The sequence below is a fragment of the Macaca nemestrina genome, chromosome 4 (assembly GCF_043159975.1).
Source record: "Macaca nemestrina isolate mMacNem1 chromosome 4, mMacNem.hap1, whole genome shotgun sequence".
In the NCBI taxonomy this organism is placed as follows: domain Eukaryota; kingdom Metazoa; phylum Chordata; class Mammalia; order Primates; family Cercopithecidae; genus Macaca; species Macaca nemestrina.
The window spans coordinates 158,638,495-158,662,462 of NC_092128.1; the positions used below are offsets into that span (position 1 = coordinate 158,638,495).

Consider the following 23,968-nt stretch of genomic DNA (forward strand, 5'->3'; position numbering starts at 1 on the left):
GCCCCTGTGGCTTTGCAGGGTATACACCGCATCCTGGCTGCTTTCACGGGCTGGCATTGAGTATCTGTGGCTTTTCCAGGTGCACAGTGGAAGCTGTCAGTGGATCTACCATTCTGGAGTCTGGAGGATGGTGGCCCTTTTCTCACAGTTCCACTAGGTGGTGCCCAAGTAGGGACTCTGTGTAGGGGTTCTGATCCCACATTTCCCTTCTGCACTGCCCTAACAGAAGTTCTCCATGAGGGCCCTGCCCTTGCAGCAAACTTCTACCTGGGCATCCAGGCATTTCCATACATCTTTTAAATTCTAGGTGGAGGTTCTCAAACCTCAATTCTTGACTTCTCTGCACCCACAGTCTCAATACCACGTGGAAGCTGCCAAGGCTTGGGGCTTCCAATCTCTGATGCCACGGTCCAAGCTGTAACTTGGCCCTTTTATTCATGGCTAGAGCTGCTGGGACTCAGGGGACCAAGTCCCTAGACTGCACACAACATGGGGACCCTGGGCCTGGCCATTGAAGCCTTATTTTCCTCCTGGGTCTCTGGGCCTGTGATGGGAAGGGCTGCCATGAAGACCTCTGACATGCCCTGGAGACATTTTCCTTATTATCTTGGGGATTAATATTCAGCTCCTTGTCACATATGCAAATTTCTGCACCTGGCTTGAATTTCTCCTCAAAAAATGGGATTTTCTTTTCTGTCATATTGTCAGGCTGCAAATTTTTCAAACTTTTATGCTCTGCTTCTGTTATAAAACCAAATGCCTTTAAAAGCGCCCAAGTCATATCTTGAATGCTTTGCTGCTTACACATTTCTTCTACTAGATACCCTAAATCATCTCTCTCAAGTTCAAAGTTACACCAATTTTTAGGGCAGGGGCAAAATGCCACCAGTCTCTTTGCTAAAACATAACAAGAGTCACGTTTGCTCCAGTTCCCAGTAAGTTCCTCATCTCCATCTGAGACCTCCTCAGCCTGGATTTCATTGTCCATATCATTATCAACATTTTGGTCAAAGCCATTCAACAAGTCTCTAGGGAGTTCAAACTTTCCCATGTTTTCCTGTCTACTTCTGAGCCCTCCAAACTGTCCCAACCTCTGCCTGTTACCCAGTTCCAAAGTTGCTTCCACATTTTTAAGTACCTTTTCAGCAATGCCCCACTCTACTGGTACCAATTTACTGTATTAATCCAGTTTCATGCTGCTGATAAAAACATACCCTAGACTGGGCAATTTACAAAAGAAAGAGGTTTATTAGACTTACAGTTCCACATGGCTGGGGAGGCCTCACAATCATGTTGGAAGGCAAGGAGGAGCAAGTCACATCTTATGTGGATGGCAGAAGGCAAAAAAAGAGCTTGTGTAGAGAAACTCCCATTTTTAAAACCATCAGATCTCATGAGACTTAGTCACTCTCAAGAGAACAGCATGGGAAAGACCTGCCTTCATGATTCAATTACTTCACCAGGTTGTTCCCACAACACGTGGGAATTCAAGATGAGATTTGGGTGGGGACACAGCCAAACCACATCACCACCGAAATATCATGTTGAATTGTGATCTTCAGTGTTGGAGAGGAGGCATGGTGGGAGGCAATTGTATCATGGGAATGGATTTCCCTCTTGCTGTTCTTGTGATAGTGAGTGAGTTCTCATGAGATCTGGTTATTTAAGAGTGTGTAGCACTTTCCCTTCTCTCTCTCTCCTGCCACCATGTGAAGTCGTGCTTGCTCCATCTTTGCCCTTCCTCCATGCCATAATTGTAAGTTTCCTGAGGCCTCCCCAGCCATGCTTCCTGTACAGTCTGTGGAACTGAGCAAATTAAAGCTCTTTTCTTCATAAATTACCCAGTCTCAGATAGTTATTTATAGCACTGTGAAAACTGACTAATACAGACATCATAAATATCTGTTGTTTCCAACTAAATAATCTTAAATCTATAGGAAGTTATGAAAGTAAGTTCTGATATCTTGAGGGAATTTTGCATCTAGAGGAGAGGAAGGAATAGCACAGTTGAATGGATAATTTGTAAAGAGAAGTGTTGACCTACATATTTATTGAGGTCATGGAAATACCTTAATATCTCTAAAAATTACCTAGTTCTTTTGACCTATGTGCTTTTTAAAATGTCCATATTGATGATAGGGAGCGGCTTTTCATTCTGGTAAATTCATTCGGCTTTGAATTATGTAATCTAACATGTAATCAAATCTACTTCTATTTAAAAGTACACAAATTGATCTCATTTTCACTTGGCATTTTAATGTATCAATACCGATGTGGATATTTCACAGTATTTTCAGTACAGGACATTTCCTTCCAAACAGTAGAGATTAGATACATGTATTGTATTAGATGGTATATTTATATTGCCATGAGTGGATACTTTAAAAATAATGTCTACTTAAAGAAAGATTGTGGGACCTTATTTTGTTAAGGTAATATTTTGGATTTCCTACATGTTTATGTCATTATTTTGAAACAAATTTATATGTGTACCATTAATTATTATTGAATTTAAAACTGTTTGAAGATGTATATCATTCTGGGATCAATTAGGATACAGGACCCACATTGTAATTTTAACAGAGAAAGTTTAATATAAAAAAATAATAACTACAACCTACCTCCGTTGCTTACCAAGTGAAAAAAAGAACTCTAAACAATAGCGGAATTGCAGATATAGGAAACAGCCATTACCTGTAGGCCTAAGGCAAGAGCATCAAAGGAGAAACAAATCTGGAGTAAGAACCTTTCTCTGCCATTTGAGAGGCTGGGGTCACGACCATGTCCCATTGGTTAGTGGAAAAGTTCTCTGAGGACTATTGCCAGCAGAAATTGCTAAGAAGTTGCCTTCTGGGATGCTTGGGAAACTATCCACAGGGGAGAGTTGCTTCATGGAATTTGCTGGTAAGCTGCTTGAAGGGAAGCTGTCCTCTGAAATGCCAGGGGAAGCTGCCTGTGAAAAGTTGCCATACAGCAGAGCTCACTGGAGGGTGGCCCTAATGCATTTTCTGTGCCCTGCTAGATGTTGTGTATCATAGGAGCAAGCAGAGAAAAACACTGGAAACAAGCCCTGTTTTCCTTCAGTGTTTCCTAGAGCCATCTGCTGACAACACTAACATTGGGCATCTGACAGAGGAGAAATATTTATAAGGTTTAGCTCCAGTGTCACAGGCAGAGCAATGGAGGATGGATTTGGAGCTGCAAGGAAATAAACTGGTAACTGAACAAAGTAAGTAGAATTGCTTTATATTTTTCCTAAGTGAAAACAAGGGGTCTTGCAAGACTTGGAATTCACAGATTTATCCAACCAGGCAGAAGAGTAAAATTTTACATATGGCTTCATATAGTTGTTTAAACTGCATAAACAAGAATCTAGTTAATGTTTAGTTTTTGGAATATTCCTTTGAAATATTTAAGTGCATTTATGCAGTGAGAGTGTCAGAATTCTCAGTTTTAGCCTGTGAATATGCTCTATTGGAGAATTTCTTTAAAAAATAAAAGATACTGCCTGGTCATAAACAGTTCATTCCCTAGGGGGAATGTCTGTGGTTTCTTAAAAATTGAGTTGAGATAGTATTTGCATGGTTTGAGCCAAGCTGATTTTGGTGTATTGCTGAATCATCTAAGACATGGAGTTGTATTCCATTTAACCTGATTGGATAGGAATAAACATGCCATGTGTTGAGGTCGCATCTACAATACATTGTAAATTGTAAAGTACTATGTAAATCTACTCTAGAAGTATTTCTGTTTTGACTCTACTTTTTCTAATGTCATTTAACTTGCATAACATTTAAAAAATTCTCTTTGTAAAATCATTATTAAAAGCTGTTGAAGTGATATCACAGAGCTCATCGGAGAGGCCAATTCAAAATACTATTTATAACTCTCTGTGACTATAGGAGTTTACTATAAAATAACAGCTTCTAGATGTCATCTAGAGGAAAACTAACTCTTTCCCAAGTGGGCTTGAACATTATTAGAACCTCAGACAGCTGTCACCCCTTAGGCAGAAATCTCGTCATTTCATACTACACTTGTAATGTTCTGAATCTTTATTGTCCAGAGTTAGTTTTGCAGTGGCTGTAGAACCGATCAAAGAGGAATTAAATTGAAGTAATGGCTTGCTCTTTCCCAGTGTATTCCACAAAAATATGATGAAATCCTATCATCAGAATGAATGTTTTATAAAATTGAGTTTATTTTTGTGCTAAGAATTCTAGAGTTTACCTTCTACCATAAGGTTCCAGCATATCCCAAATTTAATTTAAAAAGGTTTGGGAGGTTCCAAATATCATTACCATGTTTTCAAATCATGCACAATCATTTTGTAATTTAAGCAGAAAAGAAAATACAGCATGAGTACGGCTGAAGTGTTTGCGTCTGATATATCTGCCTAAACCGTGTAGCTGAAAGAGTGGATATTTCAGATACCACAGGGTGGAGCATGGGCCACTCTATAACTCTATTGCAGAAACTGCTTTTTAAATTTTCTGGAGTAGAGTTATTATTTAATTAAGTAATAGAGATCCCCCTCTAAAAATTAGTCCCCTCCCAAATTCCTCCTCTCTTAATTACTGTAAATACTGGTTTCATTTTGCTTGTAAGTAATTTTCTGCTTCCTACATTTTTGAGGTTTACTAATTTGGAAAGAATTCTAATTTGTGTACTCTACCTCATAAAACTCGGTAATGCTACAGAGTCCAGGGTAGGAAAGTTTCATTTTCCGTGTTTTGGTCAATTTTCAAGAACTCTTATTCATAACACAGTTTTATTTGTTTTATAAGACAATAATTTCTTACAAATACAAGAATGTTGGAACTGCCATTTAAGAGAAAAAAGCTTCCTGTCTTCGTTTACTTAAATATTAAAATTAGAAAACCACTTTTGCCTAACAACATTCATCCCTTAGATTCAGATACCTTCAAATAAAACCAGTAAAGGTAGAAAGAGACACATTTATCCTTTTACATTTGATTTAATGGAAAAGTTAGTCATCCACAATTTTTTTTCTCTTGAAAATAAAAACCAGGTGAAAAAATCATGTTAAGGCAAATGGCCATGCAATTTCAGATATTCAACGGTTTTGAAATCTCAGTGGAGTCTTCCAATTCTTGCTTTTAAGAGTGAAAGGTTTACAAGAACTTTTATAGTCTTATCTCACAGGGAAAAATATTCCGTAAAAAGGCTTGTATTGCTTTTGAATCATGCCATTATCTCATAAATAAAGACTCAATAAAAACTGACTAAAAAAGAGAGAGAGAAGAAGCAGTATTTACAGTGAGATGGTATATTAAAGACAATCAAATTCAATGAAACCTTTTCGCGCTCGTTTTTCAAGGAACTAGATACTAAGAACTCATTAAGGAAGAAAACTAGTTCAGAGCAACTAGAAAATTAATGAACTATTTAACTTAAAGTTTGATGGGCACTTGTCTCTAAGGGTTCCATTCTCACGAATAATATTCATAATTATGTTTGACAATATTTAAATAATCCTGATTTACAAGCAATTAGGTATATAAGCACTTGTACATGATTACGGGATGTATGTACAGGGATTGTAAGGGATGGTGAAAGAAAATATGCAAATGAATGTGGACAAACGAACCCCAATCCATAACACAGTTGACAATAATTGGTATACATGGAGTAGAACACATACATTTTTGACCCTAATTCTTAAGTTTTTAACCTATATTCCAGTCTCATGTTGTAAAAAGCCATTATTAATTGCTGTCATTAACTTTTTTTTTTTTTTTTTTGAGGCGGAGTCTCACTCTGTTGCCCAGGCTGGAGTGCATTGGTGCCGTCTTGGCTCACTGCAACTTCCACCTCACAGGTTCAAATGATTCTCCCACTTCAGCCACCCGAGTAGCTGGGATTACGGGCGTGCACCACCACGCCTGGCTAATTTTTGTATTTGTAGTGGAGACAGGGTTTCACTATGTTGGTCAGGCCAGGCTGGTCTTTGAACTCCTAATCCCAAGTGATACACCTGACTCGGCCTCCCAAAGTGCTGGGATTACAGGCGTGAGCCACCGCACCTGGCCCGCTGTCATTAACTTCTCAGTGGTTGTTGGTGCTGGGTGACCATTTGCATAAATACATTTCATTAAATGGGACTTATAATTCATTAGCTATATTGAGCTGTCCCACTTCACCAACATTTATAGCAAATCTGATACATAATAACGACTATTAAATTCTTTGTCAGATAATTCCATCTGTGCCAGTTTGTTCTTGGCATCTATTGGTTGTTTTTTATCATTCAGGTTGAGATGTTTTTGGTTCTTGGTACAAGGATTCATTGGTGACTGTATCCTGGACATTTTGTGTGTTATGTTGTGAGACTGGATCTTACATACCTCTGTTCCATAGACTCCTCTGGTGCTAGCAGGGGATGTGGCAGGATCTCTTCATCACTGTCATGTGAGAACCAAATCCAGGTTCCCCACTAGGCCTCTGGAGGGAGGTGGCCAGGAGGGGATACCTCATTACTTCTGAGTAGGGGTAAGAATTTAGCTGTCCTATTCAACCTTTGCTGACACGTGCCTGGCTGGAATGCCTTCTTATTGCTTTCTTCACGGCTTCCACTGACACCACAGGGCAGGAGTAGGAGTGGCCTCACCCTTCCGTGAGCAGTGGGGAGAGTTTGGAATCTCCACTAAGCCTCCTCTGACGCCACTAAAGGGTGGAGGGGAAGGTGTTTTAGTGCCACAGCAAAAGGGTGGAAGTCCAGACTCCCCGTGTGCTCTTTGCTGACACCTGCAGAGTGGGGTGGGATCTCCTACTGTTTGATGGAGATAAACTTCTCAAAATCCTGCTCAGCCTTCTCTGACCACCCAGCAGGAGTGGAATGTGCAGGGTGCGGGAACAGCTGGGTCAGAGTGGAAACCTAGTCTTCCTACTCCGCCTTTGTTGATCTGAGAGGGTGTGAGACCACAGTTTTTTCTGTGCTATTTGTTTGGATGCGAGCTGTTATTTTTTAGTTTCCTTTTTTCTTACACTTTCGGTGGAGAAAAACAGGCTTTCATAGAGCGCTACTGTTTGTGACCATTAGCATTTCCTGATTGGAGGCATCTTCAGCTTCAAATCTGGAAACTATAGGCAGCTATATATATATAATATATGAGCCTCAGGCGTCTCATCATGGCACCATTCCTTGGGTCCATAGTCCCTAGCTAGTCTGTCTGCTCTCCGCCTTTGAGAGCCATCTTATTTTGTTTTATCTATGGCGTTGAAGATATTTAGCTTTACTTAGTGGGAGAAATAAGGAAAAGTGCCTCTCCATGTTTCTAAAATGAGAAAGAGTTTTCAGTGATCCATAGTAGAAGTATTAAAAGAAAATAAAGCTTTCGCTATAAGGGAATAGGATGGAAGAAAGGTACCAAAAAAGGCAACAACAGAACAAAGAAGGGGGAGGAGGAAGGCCATTGATTTGACTGAATCTGGTGAAACCGCACTTTGGCAACGGTAACAGCATGTTCCCACAACCACGGCCACACTGTCCTCCAATATGCAGACTTACCCCATGCTTTCCCCCAGGATGTGGCAGGCCAGGTTTCCCTAATGCAGGCCTCCGTGACAATGGCTTCAGCACTAATTGAGTGGTTAAGTTAAATATCAAAAGCTGCAAAAGCCAGTGCCCTTATACAAAGGCTGGAATGTAACAGAAGCCCATCAAGAGTGTTGCCTAGGCCTTTCCTGGGCCTTAAAGCATGACGAAATAATGAAGGAATTCCTCACAGGACCCATTTAGGTTTAAACGAATTGTATTGGGGGTCTGAAGACACTCTCCAAACCTCCGTGATTTAGCAGGAGACAAGATAAAGGTAATCACCCCAGCACCTGGACCCATTTAGATTCAATTCACTGAGGCTTCAGAAGCAGGTCTTCAGGCCTCAGACCTTAGTTATAGATGAAAAGAAGGTAATCATTTATGTCTTCAGATGAGTGCACACTTACACATAGACATATAGCTTAGAAGGTATATAAGCTCTGAAAAGCTTTGTAATTTGGAGTTGGTCTGGTGATCATTTCCAGGCCTTCTCCCTGTAACTGGTTACAGAAGTAAAAACTCTCTTCCTCCCCTGTTCATCTGCATCTTGTTACTGGGCCATGAGAAACAGCAGCTCGGCCCTCAGCTTGATCTGGGAACAGGATGAAATGACACAAATGCCCAAATCTTTGGGGACAAACTGGCTGAACGATGGATTGTGGCTCACTGAATCTTTCTCCAGGATTTTTGCATAAGGCCTGGGTGGATCTGGCACGCAGTGTGACTGCCTGCTTTTATGGTTGTGTGTTAAACAAACTTCATTTGTTTCTTTTTTCTCTACCCGTGTGCAAACTTGGCTTCTCTCATTATGGTTTCAGGAAAAAGCAATGTAAAGCTTGGTGTCACCAGAAATTTCGTTCAAGACAGATTTTGTGGTTTAACCAGACTTGTGAGCTCTGATTTTTTTTTTTTTTTTTTTTTTGAGACGGAGTCTTACTCTGTCACCCAGGCTGGAGCATAGTGGCGTGATCTTGGCTCACTGCAACCTCTGCCTCCCAGGTTCAAGTGATTCTCCTGTCTCAGCCTCCCGAGTAGCTGGGACTACAAGAGAGCGCCACCTTTCCCAGCTAATTTTTTTTTGTATTTTTAGCAGAAATGGGGTTTCACTGTATTAGCCAGGATGGTCTTGATCTCCTGACCTCGTGATCCACCCACCTCAGCCTCCCAAAGTGCTGGGATTACAGGCGTGAGCCACCGTGCCTGGCCGAGCTCTGAGATTTTATGTTAGCCCACTGCTTGTAACCTCAAAATATCCCAATCCAGCCAGGTGTGGTGGTTCATGCCTTTAATCCCAGCACTTTGGGAGGCTGAGGTGGGAGGATCACCTGAGGTCAGGAGTTCAAGACCAGCCTGGTCAACATGACGAAACTTAGTCTCTACTAAAAATACAAAAATTACCCAGGCACGGTGGTGCACAACTGTAATCCCAGCTACTCGGGAAGCTGAGGCAGAAGAATTGCTTGAGCCCGGGAGGTGGAGGTTGCAGTGAACCGAGATCATGCCACTGAACTCCAGCCTGAGCATCTATCTAAAAAAGAAAAAAAAATTCCAATCCATGAAAATTAAGTTGTTTTCAGAAGGACATTTTCAAGAAATCTAAAAATCCCCTATCCTTCGACTTTCCGATGTTCTGGCATTGAAGTCACAATTCCCATGTTTGTTACATTAGAATCATACCTGATATTCATTTCGTGCTCTCTCAATTTACCCAGCTGGGGTGAGACTTTGGGAAATAAGAATTGATGTTTAAAAACAAGATAAAATCATGGCAGAGAAACCAGTAAATACTTACTTTACAAAACTTAACACCCAACATAGTACCTTGGATCAGTGTTGGAACTTACTCTGCATATTCAATCAGGAAACTATAGTTTATTCAACCATGTGCTAAATCTATAGTTTCAATATGTGCTTTTTTGCTCCACTTTAAAAAGTGAGGCAGGCCCTGAAAGAGTTTGAGGCAATTTCATTCACTCATTATCCGAGTCTTGTATCACAAAACCTTGTGAATACTCTCTGCAAAGGGGATGAGATAAGGGCAAGTGCCTTAAGTCAAGATCTGGACTTGAAACGCTCATGATATTAATTGACTTCTAGTAGCAATGCAAGGAGAACTACACTTACCTCTTCACATATCAGTAGGGGCACATCAGTAACTTCATGAGAACATTTGTGAAGATTTTCAGAATCTTGCAATGGTCTCTGTCTAGTTTTACCATCTCAGTATGGGTCATGCTTGAAGGACAAGGGTTACCTCCAATAAGTATTTGCATTTTGGAAGGAAATAGAGATAACTGGTATTTCATTACATTTTAACACCCATATCAGTGACTCGCATATAGTAGGTATTCACTAGCATTTGTGCATTGACTAAATGCCTCATTATAAAAAAAAAAAAGGTCATTTTCAAGTATCACAGTCCCTAAAATACTAGATAGGACTCAAGCTGATTACTGAGACCGTAAGGGATAACACAGTTCTTGGATATTTGGTCCAGTTGACAAAGAACTGTAAGTGTCATGGGGTAATATTATGAAATAGTAAAAGATGAAGGAGATTCCCTCATCATTGCTTTTCTTTGTACTCTTTGCTTTTCACCCAGTTAATCAACTACAGTATTACTTATATCCTTACTTATTTCCCAAATATTAAATTATTGACATTTTAGTCTCTACCACGTGTTTTATTTTAGGAGTATTTTATGAGTAACACAACACTTTCTGCCTATCAAAGTATTAAAGTTTCCTGGAGCTGAAGAAAAGAGATGAGTAAGATGGTGAAACAACAAGTGAATAAATAATGGGAGTCCCTTGGAGAAGGGAAACTTTGCCTCTCCTGCATGAGGGATCATTCAGACACTCCAGATAGGTTAGGGGATTGTAACAGAAGGGGTGCCTTACTTCCTTGCCTGTGTACAGCCCATGCAGGCATCAGTCTTACAGAAGAGAAACCATTGTTTAACATACTTAATCAGATGGGTCTGTATATTAGTTATAATATACACTAGCCCATAATAACAGACTCAATCTAGTAATGGCTAGACAAAAAAGAGAAGTTTATTTCTTGATCAGTATCATTCCTATTGGGTGTTCCAGAAGATGGCTTTCTAAATCATTCAGGAAGCAAGGTCCTTTCCAGCTTGTACAGCTTGTGTCTCTGCAATCTTGAGGGCTTTGCTTGTCGCTGCCATAACAACAGAAGGGGAAATAACACAGGGGCGTGTGGGTGGAGGTGTAGGGGGCAGGTCTGGAAGTGGTATCAATTATTTCTGCTCATATCCCATTGGCTAACACTCAGTTACCTGTCCACACCTCCCAACAAGAAAATATGGTATCTTTGTCCAGGAAAAAGACAAAATAGATTTAGATGGACAACTATCTCTGCTAAACGAGATGGACAACAATCTCTCCCAAACTTAAGATAACACGCTTTCCTCACATCCCAGCATGATACCTGAGAAGTACAAATATCTCCTGAAACTAAGAGGAGTAAGGAAACAATGAGAGATTACAGATTGCCTCATCTTGTAAGTCTCTGGCTGTGTGATGAGGAAAAGGAGGATGATCTCATGGGAGTCAGCACAGAGAGAGCGTACCTGAAGGAACCTTGTGAGTGGGGGACCAATGACTTAGCAGTGACCTGTTTGGACAGAAATCTGCAGACCAGAATGAATTGTGGATTTCTCAGCAGATCTCAGGAGATGCAAGTACAGATTATGACACAGGGGCCAGATGCCCTGCTCCTCTCACCCACCCCAGCATTTGAAACCCAATGGTAAGGCCATTCAATGGATATTAAATTGTTGTGATCTAACTGCTTGGAAGCTGGTAATAGAAAACAAACTAAGTATAGAAAAATAAAATTGTATTATGTGCACATCTGAATTTTTATACTGAGTTTTGCATCCACTGCACATATCTACTTATTATTTAAATCATATTGCAAAAGCAATTAAGGATCTCTTATGATTTACTGCTTTGAATACATTAGTCTTCTAAATGTCTATTAGTTTTTAAGAAATGTAGTTGCCATAAACAGCCTTGAAATTGCATAAAGTAGTTATACACCCTGATGTACAGACGTTCCTTATTTCATAATGGATAAGGACAAAAGGCTCCCCAGTTCCACTCAAGATCAACTCCTAGGCATACTATGTAATAGCTTTGTGATTTTGGGTGAATTACAATATTTTTCTGTGCTCCAGTTTCCTTATCTGTACAATAGCAATATTGAACTACCTAATTCTTAGGATTCATGTGAGAATTAAATATGGGAATATATTTATGTGTGTTCTGGTTGTAGCCTCAAATTGCCACTTCTTACTCCTATTTCAGGCTTTCTTTCACCTGAAATTATTATATTTATTAATTCTCGATGAGAATATACCATCTTTTCAAAATGAGACAAACATTCTCTTGGCTTATAAGTTTTGACAAAAATATATACCTGTGCAAACACCAATCTTATTAAGATATAGAACATCATCTACAAAAGTTCCCTTCTGTTCCTTTGCAGTTACTTCCTCACCACCCACCCCTAATACCAGGTAGTCACTAACTTGCTTTCTGTCACTATAAATTTGTTTTGCTAATTGTATAATCTCATGTGAATGGAATCATACAGTACAGATACATTCAGGCCATAGCATCTGTCTTGTTAATCAATTTTATAGGTTTGTAGGGTTAGATCATTAGAGTTTCAATTTGCATCATTTTGATGATTAATCATGTTGAGTATCTTTTTGGGGGTTTATTTGGCCATTTGTGTATTTTTATTTATGAAGTGTCTATTCAAATTTTTACCTTTTTAAATATTTTATTTTACTATTGAATTATAAATGTTCTTTATATATTTTGGATGCATGTGATTTGTTGGATATATGTATGGCAGATTTTTTTTCTCCTAGCCTGTGACTTTCATATTTATTTTTATAATTGTATCTTTCTAGGAGAAAATGCTTTTAAATTTGATGGAGTCTTTTTACATTTATGTCTGTGATCCATTTTAAGTTCATTTTCCTGCATGGTATGAGATGAACATTGAGAATAATTTGTCCAAAACTGATATCCAGTTGTTTTGGCCTGTTTATTGAAAGAACTATCCTTTCCCTGTTGAATTACCATATTTATTAGTCAGGGTTCTCTAGAGGGACAGAACTAATAGGATAGATGTCTATATGAGGGGGAGTTTATTAAGGAGTACCGACTCACATAATCACAAGGTGAAGTCCCACAATAGGCCATCTGCAAGCTGAGGGACAGGAAAGACAGTCCGAGTCTCAAAACCTCAAAAGTAGGGAAGCCAACAGTGTAGCCTTCTGCAGGCTGAAGGCCCTAGAGCCCTTGGCAAACCACTGGCGTAAGTCCAAGAGCCCAAAGGCTGAAGAACTTGTAGTCTGATGTTCAAGGGCAGGAAGCATCCAGCAAGGGAGAAAGACGAAGACCAGAAGACTCAGCAAGTCAAGTCCTTCTAAGTTCTGCCTACTTTACTCTAGCTGTGCTGGCAGCTGATTAGATGGTGCTCACCAGGATTGAGGATGGATCTGCCTCTCCCAGTCCACTAACTCAAATATTAATCTCCTTTAGCAACACCCGCACAGACACACCCAGGAACAATACTTTGCATCCTTGAATCCAATCAAGTAGACAGTATTAACCATCACACCTTGGTATATTTCTTGAAAATCATTTGATTACATGATGTGTGAATCTATTTTTAGACTTTCTATTTATCTGTTCTTACTCTCAATTCAACAGTCTAACTACTCTAGTGTATTATAAGTTCTGAAATCAGGTATAAAACTCTCAATTTTGTTTTGTTTAAAAAAATTGGTTTGGCTATTCTATGCCTTTTACATTTTTTTTTATTTTTTATTTTTTTATTTTTTATTATACTTTAAGTTCTAGGGTACATGTGCACAACTGCAGGTTTGTTACATATGTATACACATGCCATGTTGGTGTGCTGCACCCATTAACTCGTCATTTACATTAGGTATATCTCCTAATGCTATCTCTCCCCCACCTCCCTCCCCACAATAGGCCCTGGTGTATGATGTTCCCTTTCCTGTGTCCAAGTGATCTCATTGTTTAATTCTCACCTATGAGTGAGAACCTGCAGTGTTTGGTTTTCTGTTCTTGCGGTAGTTTGCTGACAATGATGGTTTCCAGCTGCATCCATGTCCCTACAAATGACATGAACTCATCCTTTTTTTATGGCTGCATAGTATTCTATGGTGTATATGTGCCACATTTTCTTAATCCAGTCTGTCACTGATGGATATTTGGATTGACTCCAAGTCTTTGCTATTGTGAATACTGCTGCAATAAACATACGTGTGCGTGTTTTATAGCAGCATGATTTATAATCCTTTGGGTATATACCCAGTAATGGGATGGCTGGGTCAAATGGTACTTCTAGTTCTAGATCCTTGAGGAATCACCACACTGTCTTCCACAATGGTTGAACTAGTTTTCAGTCCCACCAACAGTGTAAAAGTGTTCCTATTTCTCTACATCCTCTCCAGCACCTGTCGTATCCTGACTTTTTAACGATTGCCGTTCTAACTGGTGTGAGATGGTAACTTATTGTGGTTTTGATTTGCATTTCTCTGATGGCCAGTGATGATGAGCATTTTTTTTCATGTGCCTGCTGGCTGGGTAAATGTCTTCTTTTGAGAAGTGTCTGTTCATATCCTTTGCCCACTTTTTGATGGGTTTGTTTGTGTTTTTCTTGTAAATGTGTTTGAGTTCTTTGTAGGTTCTGGATATTAGCCCTTTGTCAGATGAGTAGATTGCAAAAATTTTCTCCCATTCTGTAGGTGACCTGTTCACTCTGATGGTAGTTTCTTTTGCTGTGCAGAAGCTCTTTAGTTTAATTAGATCCTATTTGTCAATTTTGACTTTTGTTGCCATTGCTTTTGATGTTTTAGACATGAAGTCCTTGCCCATGCCTATGTCCTGAATGGTATTACCTAGGTTTTCTTCTAGGGTTTTTATGGTTTTAGGTCTAACATTTAAGTCTCTAATCCATCTTGAATTAATTTTTGCATAAGGAGTAAGGAAAGGATCCAGTTTCAGCTTTCTACTTATGGCTACCCAATTTTCCCAGCACCATTTATTAAATTTGGAATCCTTTCCCCATTTCTTTTTTTTGTCAGGTTTGTCAAAGATCAGATGGCTGTAGATGTGTGGTATTATTTCTGAGGGCTCTGTTCTGTTCCATTGGTCTATATCTCTGTTTTGGTACTAGTACCATGCTGTTTTGGTTACTGTAGCCTTGTAGTATAGTTTGAAGTCAGGTAGCGTGATGCCTCCAGAAGAGCTAATTATGACAAACCCACAGCCAATATCATACTGAATGGGCAAAAACTGGAAGCATTCCTTTTGAAAACTGGCACAAGACAGGGATGCCCTCTCTCACCATTCCTATTTAACATAGTGTTGGAAGTTCTGCCTAGGGCAATCAGGCAAAAGAAAGAAATAAAGGGTATTCAATTAGGAAAAGAAGAAGTCAAATTGTCCCTGTTTGCAGATGACATGATTGTATATTTAGAAAACCCCATAGTCTCAGCCCAAAATCTCCTTAAGCTGATAAGCAACTTCAGCAAAGTCTCAGGATACAAAATTAATGTGCAAAAATTACAAGCATTCTTATACACCAATAACAGACAAACAGAGAGCCAAATCATGAATGACCTCCCATTCACAATTGCTTCAAGGAGAATAACATACCTAGGAATCCAACTTACAAGGGATGTGAAGGACCTCTTCAAGGAGAACTACAAACCACTGCTCAGTGAAATAAAAGAGGACACAAACAAATGGAAGAACATACCATGCTCATGGATAGGAAGAATCAATATCATGAAAATGGCCATACTGCCTAAGGTAATTAATAGATTCAATGCCATCCCTATTAAGCTACCAAGGACTTTCTTCACAGAATTGGAAAAAACTGCTTTAAAGTTCATATGGAACCAAAAAAGAGCCTGCATTGCCAAGACAATCCTAAGCCAAAAGAACAAAGCCTTTTACATTTTATTACTAATTTTTGAGTCTTTTCAATTACTGCTTTCCACCTCAAGTTATTTTCTACTTGGCATTATGTTGGATCTGTGTATTGATTTGAGGAGAATTGACCTTTAACAAGATTTTTTCTTCTTATACACAAACATGATATCTAGCTCCACTTATTTAGAAAATCTTTAATTTCTCACATCATAGTTTTATAGTTTTCAATGTTTGAATTTTGCTCCTACTTTGTTAAATTTTTCCAGAAGTGTTTTTGTGATAAGTACATCATAATATATTATTACTATTTTTGCTTTAACCTGTCAATTATCTTTTAAACAATTTTAATTGTGATACAATACACGTGAAAATATTCTGTGTTAACCATTTTTAAGTGTATAAGTCACTAATGTTACATATATCACATTGTTGTGCAAAGAATATCCAGAATGTTTTTATCTTGCAAAACTGAAACTCTAAACACTTAATGACAACTCCTGATTTTCCTCTCCCTTTAGCCCATGGCAATGACTATTCTACTTTTAATTTTCATACATTTGACTCTTTTAGATATCTCATATGAGTGGAATTACACAGTATTTGCCATTTTGTGACTGGCTTACTTCACTTAGCATAACGTCCTCAAGGTTCATCCATGTTGTAGCATGTGACAGGACTTCTTTCCTTTGAAAGACTGAATAATATTCCATTGTGTGTGTGTGTGTGTGTGTGTGTGTGTGTGTGTGTGTGTATAACATTTTATTTGTTCATTCATTCATTGATCGACATTTGAGTTGCTTATATCTCTTGGCCTTTGTGGATAATGCTTCAATAAATGTGGGTGTGTAAATATCCCTTCAAGATCTTTCTTTCAATTCCTATGGATAAATACCCAGAATAAATACCCAGAATAGGGATTACTGGATCGTAGTTGATATCTATCTTTTAAAGACATTTTTTAAATAGTAAAAGAAAATAAATTGTAATTATCTACATATTTAGCATTTTTGGCAACTTTTATTCCTTTGTATAAATTCTAGTTTTCATCTGATATTATTTTATCTCTGCCTGAAGTAGTTCCTCTAATAATTCTCATTGTGTATATCTGCTGGCAATGAATTCCCTAAACTTTTATTGTCTGAAATATTTAATTTTGTATATATTTTTAAAATATACTTTTATGTAGAGAATTCTGGGTTGATGTGCCTTTATTTTCTTCTTAGAATGAAATATCAGTGGTTATTCTTTTTGTTTCCCTGGTTAGCTCTATAAAATGCGGAAGAGTCCTACACAAGAATGTAAGTACCAGAGAATGAGATCTTTAGAAGTCATCTTGGCTACAAACATTTATCTTTTGGTTCCCAAAGAACCAAATCCTCACCATATGCAAAATACAGTTGTGCCCTGCTAAAGCCTCCCAGATGTTTCATCCATTGAAACATTAGCTCAAAGTCCAGAATCTCATTATGTAAATCAGATGTAAGTGTGGATGTGTCCCTTAAGATGTTACTCCTTAAGGACATCTCCTCTTGTTCAGTTCCTCTTTATCTGAACTAGAGAGAAGTTATGTGAGCCAAATGCACCAAACATACTGTGGCTGGAAAGGCACAGAATATTTGCTCTTGATCCTCCTGTTCAAAAAAGGGTGAAATTGGAGGCATCTAGGAGTTACTAGTTACAGAATTTCTACAATGCAGCATGGCAGTAGTTGACTTCTACTTAAGACCCAAGACCTGGGAGTAATATGCCATAGCTCTTAGATCCACATTCTCGGCTCTTGGTTGGTCTTCAGAATCATCCTTCCTATGCAATGAAAGGTTTCTCATATTTGCAGCAGAGTAGTTTTTTCTGCCTGCTTTCTGCTTGTAGAAGTCTGGGAGTCCAGAGGCCTCTAATCGCTTTGTACTGTTTCTGTGTCTTTCAGTTCATATAAGCAGTGTTTCTGTCAATAAACATCTTAAATGCTTTGTTCATCAGATAAGAGCCACATCCAAAAATCTCTTTGAATTAGGCCATTCTCTACCTTGAGCTTCTGGTGAGATTGCTGAAGGACAATCCCCTTAAGATTTTCAGACTCCCTGTTATCTGACTGAATGGTTCTTCAAGTCATAATCCTTAGTCGTCCTAAGATCTTAATAAAGAATTTTACAGTTATATTTTTGGCCTTATCTTTTGACCGTCTTTTATTGAGGGTGTCCTAGCTTTGGTCTTTACCTGGAATCCCTTTCTTCATTTTGTCATCACTTGTCCTCTGGACATTCATATGCAGCAATTCCAGGATCTTTTTTGTTTAACATTGTTTTCTTTAGATTATCTTTCTCCTCTCACGTTTTAATTTTAGCAGTAGAGATAAAGAAGGTAACACTTTCCAAAAAAATCCGGTGATACCTTCAAGACTATCAAATGATATGATTGTCACTTAATATTAATATCTAAAAACAACCAGCTATAATTATTGCTTAATTAAGGGAGAACCATAATGGTCAATAATAATTTTGATGAATAAAGTAAATTGTTGAGCTTAGATAGGGATTTTTGAAGGTTTTGTTTTGGGATATACTGATGACAGAGGCAGGAATAGGTTATCTTTAACATTAGCAGCTTGTTTTGTGCTGATTACAAAGGACTGATCATTAAAGTGAGGTTTCAGTCAGTGGTTAAACAGGTTTAAAACAAGTTCTAGAATTATTTGTTATCACAGATTTTATTTTCAAACTATGTAAGCTCTAAAGAATTTCAAAGTCATACTGTCAGTATTCTAACTTCTTTATTGTTAAAAATTTGTTTTAAATCCCTTTACTATCTTACCTTTTCTTTTTAAACATTTATCCTTTCCTTCATGCACCCAGGAAAATTTCTTTAAATTCGTAATATCATTAGACTATTTGCATTCACTTTTCTCGGCTCTTTTTTTCCTAACAATCTTTGTGAAACAAACAAAATCCATAGTAAGTCTTTCATTTATTTGGTTTTGAGCAGCTCAATCCATGATCCTTCTTCTTCAGCTCTGAAATAAGTTTAGATAGGTCTTTGGGTCACCACACTCTACTTTGAAAGATAAATATCAAGCTATGACATTTTGCTTGAGAATAAAAATGTGATAATATTAATCACGTATTTCTAAAGTTTTCAATATGGATATAATACAGGCCAGAAAAACAATACAAAGAGACAAAAACAGGGGTCGCCAAACTTTCCGTAAAAGGCCACATCATAAATATTTTAGATTTTACAGGCCAAGGGAAAAAAATCTAGGATATTATAAAAGCACTTATATAACACTAAATAAAAATATTTATGAATTATTTCATTGATGAGATTTAAAATATGATAATGATTTAGCAAACATTTTTGTAATGTAGGTTTACTAATGGGAGGAATTGAGTTTTTTTGTTAGGGGATCCACCACTTCACTTAATTGAGTTTTGATGTTAGTGTTTCTGTCTTGAAAATTGATTGCAAATGTTCATCTGTTAATGCAGATATGTAATGATATTTTATGTATTTCATCTTTGGAAAGATCTTTTCACACAGATAGTTACTACCAGATACAGATGTCAATCCACAAACATATGATTTTAATTGAGCATATTCATAATTGGGAATGGATTCAAAAAATTATATTAGCTTCTTCTCTTAATATTTACCTTTTAGCATGTTGTTATATTATAATTACTTCCAATTGAAGATGATATAGAAATTCCTCAATTGCGCAACTGGAGTTGGAAGTATGGAAATTCCCTTTGCACAGTTATTTAAGTTCAGAAAAACAATCCTGGAAATGTAGATTCAGTTTGGAAGTTATATGTGTTGCAAATTTTTGTGTGCCTGGAGGTCTCGCTTTTTTTTTTTTTTTTAACTTTTGGTGAATGTAAAAAACAGCTAGACTTATTTGTGATTCAAACAAAGTTAGTTGTCATTAAAATAATTGTACCACACTATAAGTGTTGCATATAAACACTGTAATTTTAGATTGAATTCATTAAGACACATTATGAAGTCTGCAGCAAAAGCTACTCTCCAAAGCATCCAGTATATGCCAATGGTGGTTAAGGGTGTTCCTCCTCATTCAGAAAAATTTCAATCTCAATCACCACCTCAAAAATTCACAATAAAACTTTACCACCATGAAATTATCAAACTGATAGGGAAATCGGGATATTCGGTTCCTGCTTGTGACAAAAATTCACAGAACTGATGATGGTTATGAAAGCAAATGAAGCTCACAATTGAAACTACTAGTCAATAACTTAGGATTGACTTAAATATCTTCTGCAAATTACTAGCTGTTGAATAACACGGTATACATCTAGAGTCTTTAAGTACTCTACATTTTCACAAGTTTTGTAAAATTGTCTTTCTCCACATATATTTTTACCAATGTTAGTGGGTAAAATTTGCAGATTCCACTTCAGTTTGTACCAAGTTAATGTTTTCCCAAATTATTTGAAAATATTATTGCCAGTATTTGTTCCACATAGACTATTTGTAGAGGCTAATTCTTTAGTCACCTCAAAAGTCAGCATGACTTGTCCAGTGAACAAGGACTGAACAGTGTTAGTAATCTTTGTCCATTCATCAAGAGGCAAAGAAAGTCACTGAAAATCATTTAGATTGTCTTTAAATTCATAACTGATATTGCTCTCAGTGTTCTTCACTCTCTGAGCAAACGTTCTCACCAAAAGTCTAATAGTATTAACGTAAAACCATTTAATGGAAACTCCATTCTTAGCTCCCAGGCTGTACGATAATAGGTGATCTCCAGGCAAAAATATTTACCAAAGAAGTGTCTTTTGATTAAAATGCAGCCAATTACCAGGCTCACAGTCCTGGAAGAAAATAGTTTAGATCAATGTGACTAATCTTTCTTTAAAAATAGTTACATCTCTTTAAAGAAAGAAATGCACTCACAATCTCTGAGAATTGATTTATAATGTTGTTTTCATGATGCTATTTATGTACAGTAATCAAGGGAGGCATTCGTTCTTATAATTCTTCTATAATTGTAAACTCCAAAATTTAGCTGGAAATTAAATGGAAACAATATGACAAAACCAATGATATTCATATAAAATTAACTTAAAAGTGACAGATGATTTCTTTTCCTGAAACTAAAATGTTGCTTGTTATGAGAGTATAATTCTAACTCCTACAGTATATTAAAAAATATTTAACATGACTTGATTTCCATGATAAACAGATTTCCCCAAGGCCTTTCTCTCTTTTCAAAAAACTTAATTCATATGGTATAACTTGATATAATTTGGCTTTTACTTTGTGTAAATGCATCAGTTAAGTATTATGTGGGTATCTGTTCTCTCATGAGCCTACACAAGTAAGGTGGTATCATCAGAGCTTCCATATAAGAAAATACAGACCAGAAAGTGGTATTGGTGCTTACGCAACTGATGATTTTTAGATCATGATCGACATGATAATAAAACAGTTAAGTAAACAATCTAAAAACAATATTCAGACCACATAGAGCCTCTGATGAAAAACTCATGTAGATTGCATTAGTGCCAATTATACATAGAACAACGTAGACCATCATTTCAAAACGTAGTTATCCATATTTGATGGTCAGTCTTTCCTTGTATTGAGGTGACTCTGAAATAGACCAGTTGCTTGGTAAATCAACTATTTTATTTTATTATTTTATTTTCCATAAGTTATTGGGATACAGGTATATTTGGTTACGTGAGTAAGTTCTTTAGTGGAGACTTATGAGATCCTGGTGCACCCGTCATCCAAGCAGTATACACTGCATCATATGTGTTGTCTTTTATCCCTCGCCCCCCTCCCACTCTTCCCCCCAAGTCCCCAAAGTCCATTATATCATTTTTATGCCTTTGTGTCCTCATAGCTTAGCTCCCACATATCAGTGAGAACAAATGATCTTTGGCTTTCCATTCTTGAGTTACTTCAATTAGAATAATAGTCTCCAATCTCATCCAGGTCATTGCAAATGCTGTTAATTCATTCCTTTTTATGGTTGAGTAGTATTCCATTATACACACACACACACACACACACACACACACACACACACACATATATATATATATATATATATATATATATATATATATATGCCATAGTTTCTTTATCCACTCATTGATCATTTGGGTTGGTTCCATAATTTTGCATTTGTGAATTGTGTTGCTATAAACATGAGAGTGCAAGTACATTTTTCAAATAATGACTCCTTTTCCTCTGTGTAGATACCCAGTAGTGAGATTGCTGGATCAAATGGTAGTTCTATTTTTAGTTCTTTAAGGAATCTACATACTCTTTTCCATGGTGGCTGTACTAGCTTACAATCCCACCAGCAGTGTAGAAGTGTTCCCTGATCACTGCATCCATGCCAACATCTCCTGTTTTTCTATTTTTGATTATGGCCATTCTTGCAGGAGTATGATAAGTTTTTGGTTATGGTTGTTTTTTGCAGGAGTACAGTGGTATCACATTGTGGTTTTGATTCACATCTCCCTGATCATTAGTGAAGCTGAGCATTTTTCCAAATGTTTGTTGACTATTAGTTTATCTTCTTTTGAGAATTGTCTATTCATCTCCTTAGCCCACTTTTTGATGGGATTGTTTGTTTTATTCTTATTGATTTGTTTGAGTTTTTGTAGATTCTGGATATTAGTCCTTTGTCAGATGTATAGATTATGAAGAATAAATCAACTATTGACCCTTATTTAGGCAGTGTGGTTTATATTCTGAAAATGACTCACAGATTTTGAAAAAAATTACATAAAAATCTTATAATTTTATAATTTTCTTTCCATCACACTTTCTCAGTATTTTTGCCACAAAATTTTCTTAAACTAAATGAATTTGAATAACTGCTTTGTGATTTACTTAGGAAAATTGCTTATGTATCTGTTTCCTCATTTGCAAAATAAAAATAACAAAACCTTGTTCATAAGATTGTTTAAAGGACTCAATAAGAAACATTTGAAAGTCCCTGTAATCTGGCAGATGTCAGAAATACGAGTTTCTTTCCTTTCTTGACACCAGTGAGTGTAATAGAAAAGTAACAGAAATAATGCTTTAGCTAATTTTGGCTAGAAATCACCATGACCTTTGTCTCTACAGATCCATGAATAGATGAGTTTTAAAGACTGATTCATTCTTCAAAGTCTTTATTAATTCAATGGCATAATAAAAACCTCACAGATACAAGCCATCTTTTTATATCTCACATTTTGACACCATATCAAACCCTTTTCCTGGTACCATTTAACTCACTCAATTGAGAAAGACTGCATGGTTAGATTGCTGAAGACTTTTATTCCTTTCACACACAATTAACACTGGGAATATGCTGCGCAATAGTATAGATGATGTAGTGTAAGGTAGAATAGCACTTAACCATGGCATAAATTCAATTGTAATTGTGTCTTATATTATAAGGTATAATTGGGCAAAAACTAGATTCTAATTTTAGTTTATATAATTACTGTGGTAGAAGATGTATTATAATGTTTAAGTACTGAGATTTTTTTTTCTGGGTTTTTGCATTCCAATTCTCTGTTATAGTTTTGTCTTCCCATAGTGGTTTTCTGTCCTATCCTCCCTTTATAAAGTTGCAACACACATTTTTAAATGCAATTTCTGCTTAGTTCTCTTTTCTATGAAAGAGCAAACAGTCCAGCTAAGAAAAGAGAACAGTATCAGCCTTTAGATAGTGTGGGCGAAACTGAGAGTCACTTCCCTTTCAGCTCAGTTTTGATTTCATGTTACTTAGACTCTACCTGAAAACGATTTTGTGTCATATATTTGTATGATGTAAACATCATCCACATTAAAAATGTTAAAGCCTCAATGTCTTCCCTAAGTATTTATGAAAAGAAAACAAGAAACTATTTCTGATTATATTATCAATATCGAGAAGGAATGGTCAGTAAGTATGTGATATTTTATGGTCTTTGATCAAGAAAAGAGGAAGGTAATTTGAAAGTGTTTGTATTTCTAACCTTATCTGCTGGAATGTGTGTGTTATCTGTTGGGCTATAGTTTGAAACAGCTCATTTGTTAAAGAGCCATTAAAACTATGAGTTTGAAAATAACCAAGGAATTGAAATTTGAAAATAACCAAGGAATTACTACTTAATAAATATTTTGAGGTTAAAAATAAGTGTTACATTTTCTTTAGTGGCATATTTACAAAGTTTCGTCTCTTATTTATATCTCACAGTTTCAACACTTTACTGCAAACTTTAAATACTCATGGCAGGAACCTAGAATGAACAAAAGAGTTTGCATGTCTTTATTTCCATGATAAATTTTCCCAAGGCCCTTCTCTCTTTTCACAAAACTTAATTCATCGGGTGTAACTTGATATCATTTGGCTTGATACCATGTTCTATGTTTGTCTTTTGTGAAG

The 23,968-nt window shown here is 37.0% G+C and overlaps 1 long non-coding RNA gene across 1 annotated transcript in view; it reads left to right on the plus strand.

Annotated features, from left to right (window-relative positions):
* Positions 1-2,986: 2,986 nt before the first annotated feature.
* LOC139362976 (uncharacterized) overlaps positions 2,987-23,968 on the plus strand; it is a 144,645-nt gene continuing 123,663 nt past the window's right edge. The window contains exon 1 of the long non-coding RNA XR_011622711.1: positions 2,987-3,229. This is a non-coding gene — a long non-coding RNA (uncharacterized lncRNA). The remainder of the gene's footprint in view (positions 3,230-23,968) is intronic.